This window comes from Vigna umbellata, chromosome 1, assembly GCF_029865625.1.
Source record: "Vigna umbellata cultivar VRB3 chromosome 1, Vumbellata_1.0, whole genome shotgun sequence".
Lineage (NCBI taxonomy): Eukaryota > Viridiplantae > Streptophyta > Magnoliopsida > Fabales > Fabaceae > Vigna > Vigna umbellata.
The window spans coordinates 63,016,438-63,026,692 of NC_142165.1; the positions used below are offsets into that span (position 1 = coordinate 63,016,438).

Below are 10,255 nucleotides of genomic sequence, written 5' to 3' on the forward strand. Positions count from 1 at the left end.
AGTCCTCTGGGATACGATACTTGGTCTTACCATTTTATATTACTTGTGCGATTTGGTACACTTGTCAATCCATCAACAGTGGTGTATCTATGATGATGATCATGGTATTTGACATGCTCCAAGTTATGCTATGTTGATAGTGGTGTTACCATAATGGTTAAAGTAGTAGTTAGCATAGGTGCTAATGAGTGGATAAACCAAAGGTCTATGTGTGAGATGTTAGTGATGACATCAAGGATCAGGGATCAATGATCAAGGATGGAGGTTTGAGGGATGAGGATCGAGGATCGAGGATCGAAGATCGAGTAATTCATTATGATTGAATTGTTTATGTTAGAGGGTTAGGAATCCTATTTTTATTACTTTTATGTATGGGGTGTTTTATTATGGTTGATATAATTAGAAGGTATGTATCTTGTGTGTTTGATTATGGTTGATATAATCAGAAGGTATGTATCATGTTGTGTGTTTGATTAAGGTTCATATAATCAGTATGTACGTATCTTGTTATGATTGTTTTAAAGGTAGCTTACCCCACACATGTTTGTGAATGAAATTATCTGCAATGATCATACAATGTGTTATACATGAGCAAATGATATTGCAGATGTTCCAAAGACATGATAGATTCGTGAGATGACGATGGAAAGATTTGGATTTCTTTAAAAAGTTCTTTTGGTATAGACTTTTGAAACAATTAGTAGTTGTTTAATTCTCTTAGTCACTTTAATTACTTTTGGAATAATGTAATTGGACAAGAATTTTGGAACTATTATGATATGAATAAATTATGCATGTTGAAAGGTTAAAGTTTTTTGAAAAATACGTTGCCACAAGATGATAAAGTTTTGAAATTTACCAGTTTTTATAAACCCGTGACATCCCAGATTTTAGGACGTTACAAAAGTGTCACCTCTCTGCAAAAACTGGATCCGTCCATGATCGACGTAGTTGTATGATAAGTTCACTAAGGGCATCAAACCATAAATCAAGACAAAAGGCTCAATTGCCTCAGGATAAGATCTAAATTTATTAATCAATTGTTCCTTAATGACAACATTAAAATGTGAGACATTTGTCTTAAAATGTATATAAAAAATGACTAGACAATCAATTGTTTATTCATATATATTTTATATAAGAGAAACTCATCAATCCATGAAGAAATCTTTCGTGCTTGAATAAGGATGACGTTAAGTACTTACTTGACGTACCTAGAGGGTTGCATGAACACAAAATGTTTCGTCTTAGCATCCATGAGTTCAAAACTCCATAGATAACTACATGAGGACATGTATCCACCTCCTACCATCGATGATCTTAAGAAGATGTATAGTTCCATAGTGAGAGAAAAAGATACGAGTAGTCTAAGACGTTATTTAGGTCTACATTGAGTGTGAATGCTAAGGTGGGATCACATGTTTTGAACATGATCAGCCTTCACTAGTAAAAAAACTAGATTTGAAATCACACAATAGGCTTCGATTTAGGCGAAACCGAAGCCTATTAGAAAGCGGTGACATTTTCGTAGTTTAGGCTAACTTTTCTAACTCGGTTCAAGCGGAACCGAGGCATATACAACATATGACCTCGGTTCAAACGCCAACCGATGCCTACCACCCTAAGAAATTCCTGCATAATTGACTTTTGGTCTGACAGCTTTTTGAATCCTGCTCTACTGCCTCGGTTCACTGAAGACCCGAGGCAGTATGTTTTGTCCTACATTGACACATCTGATTTAAGGAACGTTCCAATTCTTTCTGTTCAAACCATACGGCTTCGGTTCTCACAAAGTCGGTGTGAAAAGGTGTTTATGCCTCGGTTGCAAGGAAAACTGAGGCGTATAACTTGAAGATAATTGCAAAAATGTCATTTCATATTTTTTTTTATTTTTTTCAGATGAGTATAGACATCGGTTAGGAGATGAACCGAGGCATATATTATTGCTTCAGTTAATAGGAAAACCAAGGTAGTACAACTTTTATATCTGCAGAAAGCATACAATTTTTTACCCTACTGTTCCTCTTTCTTCTTCCCCGCAACTGATGCATCTTCTTTCTTCTTCCCCGTCCCGCCTCCATTGCTCTCTGCTCTCAGGCGCCTCCATTGTTCGTCGCCTCAATTGTTCTCAGGCGAAGCATCTCTCTTGCGTGTGCCTCCATTTCGCCATCTTCACTCGCCTCATTTCACTCACTGTTGCCGCTGCACCGCCCCCCTACGCTGACCACACTACTCTGTGCCCCGCTGCTTCGCCCCCGCTACTTCGAGCCCCGCTACTTCGAGCCCCGCTACTCCGCGCCCCGCTACACCCAATGCCTTGGCGGCTTCCTCCATGGCGTTCATCTTTCTCGTGGTAAGTTTTGTTAAAATTTTGTTTATAAGTAATGATGATAGGATGGTGATGGTTTTTACATAATGGTCATGATAAGTTTTTATTGAATTTGTATGGTTTTTACATAATGAGATTAAAGTTGTGGGTTGTGGTTTTTAGTGAAGAATGATAGTAGTGTGTATGCACCTTTATAATTTTAGTCTTAGTGACAATTTCTATCATTTTTATTTTGTGATGTCTATAATGTTGTGGTGCAAGTTTTCAAACAAGATTGGATTCTTTCATATATGAATGTTAATATCACTTTTGTTATTCTTAAAAAGTGATGATTGGATGACAAATAAATTCATTATTTAAATTATTAAAACACTAACTAATGTATTGTTTGTTTTTGTCTAGATATTGTATTTTTGTGGTGAGGCTTTATACGCGGACATTCTCGATAGTTGATCGGCTTTCACGCTCCCAAGTTCCTATTCTTAATATTTGCCTTTTAATATGAACATGTAATTATTTGTTGGCTTGAATATATTGTATGATGCATATGTAATTATTTGTTTGCTTGAATATATTGTTTGTTGTTCTGAATTAGCCTTAGTTTCCCGTTTAAGATTCAATAGAAAAACTATTTACTATCTTCAGATTTTTTTGAACAAATGTACTTTTTACAAATGATTAGAGAGGAGATGGTGATAATAATTTACAAGTATTGAATCTTGAATTTTTCGGTTGGACAGTTTAAGAAGAGTAAAAACTTTTTTCATAGTTTATTAATACATATCAATTTTAATATACATGTCTTAAATTTCATGAAATTTTGCAGTTGTGTTTTGTATTGATCTTTGGGTGCATATTTGATTGTGATGTATAAACACTTTTATTTTGTGTAACCTGAAGACCAATGCGAAATGTTGGCAAAATTTTGTGAAATTTGATGATATGTTGTTTAAAATTGATATGTTTAATAAACTAAAAAAAGTGAATCTTTTATTAATCTTTCATCTTATTTTTGTTATTTTATTAATTTGTTTGTTATTTTATCTTTTATTAATTTTTTTGTTATTTTATAAGTCTTTTATTAATCTTTCATCTTATTTTTTTCTGACAAATATATGGCTGAGGCACCGCATTCGTCTGGGATGAAGTCCCCACTTCTAGACTCACTAGAGGAGCGACGAGGTTAAGACGACTTCAACTTAGAAGAAATGCAGGTGAGAGGACACATGTCATTATTGACGTGGTCACTAGAGTAGCATCTAGACCACATGCAGATGAATTTAGGTCTTATCTTGGAGTACTAGCACGTGATCGTATCTCTATACTTACTCCATCCTTTGACCATGTATCTGAGGTTGATCGGAATATTATCTGGCAAGATCTATTGGTAATTTAATCTATAGTGCTCCAAATTATAGTTTAATTATATTGATAAATTTGTATTGATATAAGGTTATTACTTTCTTTATTGCAGATGACATTTGATATCCCAAATGTCGCCAGCCTAAGGAATAGGTGTTTATCTGCAATTGGAGAAAGATTTTGGGGCTTTAAGACAAAATTGATGTCAACATATATATTTGGACCAAAAAGTCATGAAACTCCATGTTCTAAATATTCTGCAATTGACGAAGAAACATGGCGTCAGTTTATACAACTTTGTTCATCCGAGACGTGGCAGGTAAGTGTAGGTAAAAATCACTCAATTCAACATACATTCATTTATAACGTAACAATTGTTTCATTTTGTCATAAGAAATAAGGTCAAAAGCACAAGGTATAAGTGCTCAAAATAAAAATCCACACATACTATCTCGTGGTGGATACAGGAAGCTTGAGGAAAAAATAATGAAGTAGAAGTCAGATAGTAGACTTCCACTTTCTGAGGGTGGTGACCCTCCTCCTCCTCCTTCACCACCATCTCAGCACGAGAAGTGGAAGTTAGCCCGTGTAAGACCATCGGGCTCCTACACTTCCGACAGTGCCAGAGACATATCAGAAAGAATTGTAAGATGTCATTTCTTTTATTTTGACAACATTTTTGTTATATATATTACATAGATCTTTCAAATAATTATGAAGTTTTGTTATGTTACAGGCCTCCTTGGTTGAGCAGAGCTTCCAAGGTCAATTCACACAAGAAGGTCGTCAGGAGATTCTTACCACAGCTATTGGACGACCTGAGCACCCAGGACGGGTGCGTGCTGCTGGGACTGGCATAGGCATACGACAGTTCTTTGGGTCTTCCTCGCGTCCATCTTCATACAGATTAACTAAAGAGTATGAAGAAAAGTTGAAGGAAGACATCAGAAAAGATATGACTGATAAGCAAATTTTCAATCCCCGAAAACGGAGTCAAAAACTTGTTAACCCTCGGCAAGTGTAACCGAATCGTATCAAGTAATAATCCTGGTAAGACCAAGTATCGTTTCCCAAGAGACTCACGGCCTAGACAATTATGTGATTTATTAATTAATTAAAACTTGAGAACAAATTATTTTAAGTTTCAAATGCAAAAGACTGAAAAGTAAATATGTATGCATGTGATGATCAATGGGTAAGAAGAAACAAAACACATGAATTGAAATATATGGATGAATATGTTGTTGGGGTTTATCAATTTCATCCTTTCCACTCTCTTTTATTCAGGAACTCATCATTCATTAATGTTAATGCCACTTTCTAAATTACTTTATACCTGATTCCTCGGCGAAGAAAGCCTAATCATGATCACTAGTTTACAATGTCTTGTCTCCCTAGCAATTAATCATGCATTATAGTGAACAGAGGCTTAAAGGCAACCAACCATCATACTCCTATGTCTAGGTTTGTAATATACTGTTGGGAGAGATTCCCCAGATCTAGATTTCCCCGTACGTTCCCATATCGACAAAACCAATAATCATGACATCGAATGAGTTAAACAATGCATGCTTTGAGTAAAGAGGAAAAACCCTAACTATTAATGAAAGAAAGCATGTATCATATAGATGATTTTGAAGAACAAATTCCATACAAGAGAGTTTCTAAGGATTTTTACATTGATTCCCCAACAACAAAATAAGTTTAGTTAACCATATTCATGGTGAAACTAGATGAAATACAATGGAAAAGTGAAGGATAGAACCCTAAAAAGTTGAGAAAGGAGCCTTAGCATCCAAAATCCTCCTCCAAGGGGTGAAAAAGTGTGTTTTTGCTTCGTCCCAGCCAAAGATACCAACTCTAGAACGTCCTAAAGCTTATATAATATTCTAAAAAATACAGAAAAGTAGGCCCAAGCCCAGAAAAGTGTCGCTCAGCGGTAGTAATGCGTGACCACTTCTTCCCCTCAGCGGTAATTGGCGCTGATCGGTACTTGCGTTTTCTCCACTTTTGCACTTTTTGTGTCCTTTTCTGATTCCATCTCTATCCCTTTTCACTTCTTTCATCAATTTCATCTAAAAACCTGCAAAAACAAGGAAATCAAGCATAAAACTTGTCCAACTCTGTTATTTCCAATAATTCAACAAAATCATGAGTTCAAGCTAATTTCTAAGTCATAAAGGTTGTAATTGAAGTCAATTTTAGGTGTAAAAATAACAGTTTTTCAAATGTTATCAATGACGCAGGAGATCACAAAGAAGGTCCGGGCAAAGTTGTATGATGAAGTTGCTGAAATGGTTGCGCGCCAGTTCCAACACTGTTATGAGGATTATGGCAATCGTCCTCCGCCATCTCCTGTAGCAGAACATATTGTGTCCCCTACAAGTAAACCTAACAATCATTTTTGTTAATTAATTTACTTTTTATGTAACCTAACATTTAATTTGACAGGTACAAGCGACAAAGGAAGTTGCTCAACTGCCGGTGCCCTAGGGGACGACATGGACGACACTCATCCATGTCAGCTATATATTCTCTCTCCTACCAGGACCATGCTAGTGGCTCGTGGCACAGTCTATGAGACAGCCACTGTAGTGCATGGTGTACAGCTAGCAGAAGATGAGGTCAAGGTCATGGTGGATGAAGTTGTCGTACCAGATGCCCTTGTTCTTGTGCCTACAGATGAGTTTTTCATTGTGCAAGAGGCATTTAAGTCCTTCATCACCTGGCCTAGACATTTGGTTGGTGATGTACTTCTCAATTTTAATATTTACTTATTATTGACGTCATAACATAATCGTTTTAACATGTAACAGCAGACAGGTCAAGAGGGAAGTCCTACACCGAAGAAGACTCATTTATCTGAGGACGACCCTCTAGGGCGTTAGACAAGCTTGTTAACATCATTTCAGATAAGTCGATGATTGTGCCATGGGATTCTACTACATTTGGAAGAGAAGCTCATATCCCATTGTACTTGCATCAGCAAGATGTTAGGAAGCTTCCGTCGGGGAGAGAAGAAATTAATATTACACTCATTCAGCTATGGATGATGTAAGTTTATGAGAACTTTTTTATATAACTTTTTTATCAAATTACTTATATCAGATCATTTCTTCATTTCAGGTATATATGTGATGTCAGTAACAAGAAGAGGTTCAATGATGTATATGGGTTCATTGACCCCTATATGACTCATGAAAGAAATAAATTTGATGATATTCAAGCATACATCATCACCCGCTTTGCAATAGGGAATGACATATTTTCTCCCTTATATAATTGGGTAAGTGAAGTTTGTTAACTTTAAAGTTCATTTATTAATTTTGGTATATGACAATTAAGTTATTACCAATTTCAGGCGTCATTGACAGCTACTTGTGATCTCCATACCGAAGAACATTGTTGTCTGGTTTTGTTCATTGCACAAGTCTTCTCCCAGCCCTCTTAGACATGTAGTAGATTGGTAAGAACCTCAATGTTTCAACTTTCTTTATTATATAAATGTATTCTAAAGCATTTTTTTAAATAGTTCCCTTGCAACACATATGATGTTGTCTGGAGATCTACTGCTACAGCTAAAAAGCTTGGATGGGTGAACCTTAAGGTTTGTTATTTTAGTCCATACTTTGTTACATTTTGTACCATTCCAATGATGTTACTTAACATTTTATAATTATGATGATATATTATAGTGTAATAGACAAACCGGGTCATATGAGTATGGTTACTACGTCATGTATTGGATCATGACCATTATTTGTGCACATTACACCAGTGGATGGGAAACGATAATATTTAGGTTTGAATTTTATTTTCTCTATAGTTTAGATTTCATTTACACTAATTGAAATCATTGTGTTTTATGCAGAGATTCAATATGACTACTCCAATTCTAAAGAAGTCACTTAAACTCGTGAAGAAAGCACTAGCTAAATATGTAATTCAACTATATAATAGTATGTAGTAGATATTAGGATATAGTAAGTTCAAGTTTATGCTTCTAAGTTGTTTTATGCTTTTGTACATTATTATTAGTTTAACTTTGTACATTGGATTGATTTATGCTTCAAAGTTGATTTATGATTACATTGAATTGATTTATGCTTCTAAGAAGTTGATTTATGATTACATTAAATGTATTTATGTTTTAATATAATTTTTATTGAAAATATATGCTTATGGATTGTTCTGGACTGTTCTGGTTGTAAAATTATTATCATGTCTATTTCTGCAATTATGAATGTTGTAGAAACAGACATGTTCTAAAAAAAACAGGGGAATACGCCTCAGTTGTGACCATAGCCAAGGCAGAAAACCCCCATATGGCATCGGTTAAGGTCACAACCGAGGCAGAAAGTTAGCGAAAAAGAAAAAAATTAAAAAACACTCTACTGCCTCGGTTCTGGTCCCAACCGAGGCAGAAAGTCAGCGAAAAAGAAAAAAATTAAAAAACACTCTACTACCTCGGTTTTGGTCCCAACCGAGGCAGTAAAGGTTGCCATACTATCTCGGTTCAGAAGGAACCGAGGCGTAAAGTCCTTCCAAAAAAAATAAAAAACAAAAACATATTGCATCGGTTGCCTTTAAATCGAGGTGAAATCTTACACTTTTATGCCTCGGTTCAACCGAGGCATAAAGGTGTAGACTTTTTGCCTCAATTCAAGAATCGCTGTCTATGATCGAAAATAACTGCTGTGATTTCCCCTGACTGCACTAGTGCTTATAGAACAACTTAAGAAGTTGGATTACAAACTTGGAAAGGAGTTATCACAAGATTTGATTCTACAATCACTCCGTGACTCATTTTCACAATTCATTGTTAATTTTAACATGTACAAGATGGATTGTGAGTTACATGACATAGGTTGACAATCAAAATCAAATTGATTCTATCAAGGATCTATCTTCGCAGCTGGAAAGTCTAACAAGAAAGTGGGCAAACACAAATACAAGCCTGAAAAGAAGACTTTTGCAGCTAATGTTGGTGTTACCAAGCCTAAGCAAAAGAAAGACCGTGTTGACAAAAGTGATGTTCAGTGTTTCTTCTATAACGAAAAAGGATATTGGAAGAGAAATTTCTATAAATATCTTGATTCTTTGAAAGAAAAGAAACAAGGTGAAAAATGTTTTCATGATTTTCCTAATAGTTATTGATCTTTCTATATGGGTATTAGATATTGGATAGTATCTTTAACATATGCAATTCGTTGCAGCGACTACAAATAAGTGTCCAATTAGGAAGTGGAGCAAGTGTTGTAGCCAAAGTCACTGGAATAGTTTCTTTAATAATGTTGACTGGCAAAGTGCTAGTTTTAGACTATTGTTATTATGTTTCTAATTTTGTTTCGAACATTATTTCAATTTCTATGTTGGATAATCTTGGTTTTCATATTGTTTTTAATAAAGGTATTTGCTCGAATTATAGAATAACGATGATGATTGTTCATATGCCAATGGATATATCCAACACCTTACCTAATGTGCATTACAATCTAATTATGGTCGTGCGGATCGTGTGGGAGCATTGGAAGGTGCTCATTTTCTTTCAACTGGTAAGCTCGTGAGCCTTAGCGAACAACAACTCGTAGGTTGTGATAATGAGTTTAGTCTTTATTATTCTTAGAATCTTGTCTCCTCCAATTACTAATCTGTCCTTCCTATAGTTGCATATCACTTTGTTTGACCACAATTGTGATATATTAAAACATGATATCCATGGACTCTTTTTTGAGAATTTCTACACAAGTTCGTTAGATAAGAAGATAACAAAATTAACCAACCACCTTAATGGTCTGGTTTGGATTTTTCAAAAACATTATGAATTAATTATGTGCCTACAACTTTCTTACTGTGAGACGGAAGAGCATGCAACTCTGGTTGTAACGGTGAGTTGATGGCCACCGCATTTTAGTACTCACTCAAGGCTGGTGAACGAATGCGAGAAAGGGATTATCCTTACACTGGAATAGACCGTGGACCCTGCAAATTTGACAAGAGCAAAATCGCTGCTTCTGTTGCTAATTTTAGCGTGGTTTCCCTTGACGAAGAACAAATTTGTTCTAATCTAGTGAAGAATGCTCCTTGCAGGTAGCTGTTTCTTTTCTTGACTCCGTAATATTTCTAAACCCACCCCCAAAAGAAAATGCTAAAATATCTGCAGGATATTTTCAGTTCTTTGATCGTCTCCATCCCCAATAATAAGATATTAAATCTATAAACACTGACTTTTTCTTTTCATGGCACAGTTGATATCCATGCAGTTTTTATGTAACATATATTGCTGGTTTCTTATGCTTATGCATCTGCGGCAAGCATTTGAATCATGGAGTGGCTATGGTGCTGTTGCTTATTCTCCCATTCCGTAAAAGCCTTACTGGATCGTAAAGAATTCATGGGGGAGAGCTGGGGAGAAAACCGATGTTACAAGATCTGCAGAGGTCACAATATATGTGGGGTGGACTCGATGGTCTCATCTGTAACTGCAATACATATTTCTAACCATTAAATATATAAGGATGCCAACTCATGGTAGCGGCACACGTATAGTGTGGATGTAAATTT

At 35.6% G+C, this 10,255-nt stretch overlaps 2 pseudogenes; both read left to right on the forward strand.

Annotated features, from left to right (window-relative positions):
* The first annotated feature begins 1,226 nt into the window (after positions 1 to 1,226).
* Positions 1,227 to 8,848, forward strand: LOC148206009 (uncharacterized; annotated as a pseudogene).
* Positions 8,849 to 9,191: 343 nt separating this feature from the next.
* On the forward strand, positions 9,192 to 10,199 carry LOC124833830 (putative cysteine protease RD19B pseudogene; annotated as a pseudogene).
* Positions 10,200 to 10,255: the final 56 nt, after the last annotated feature.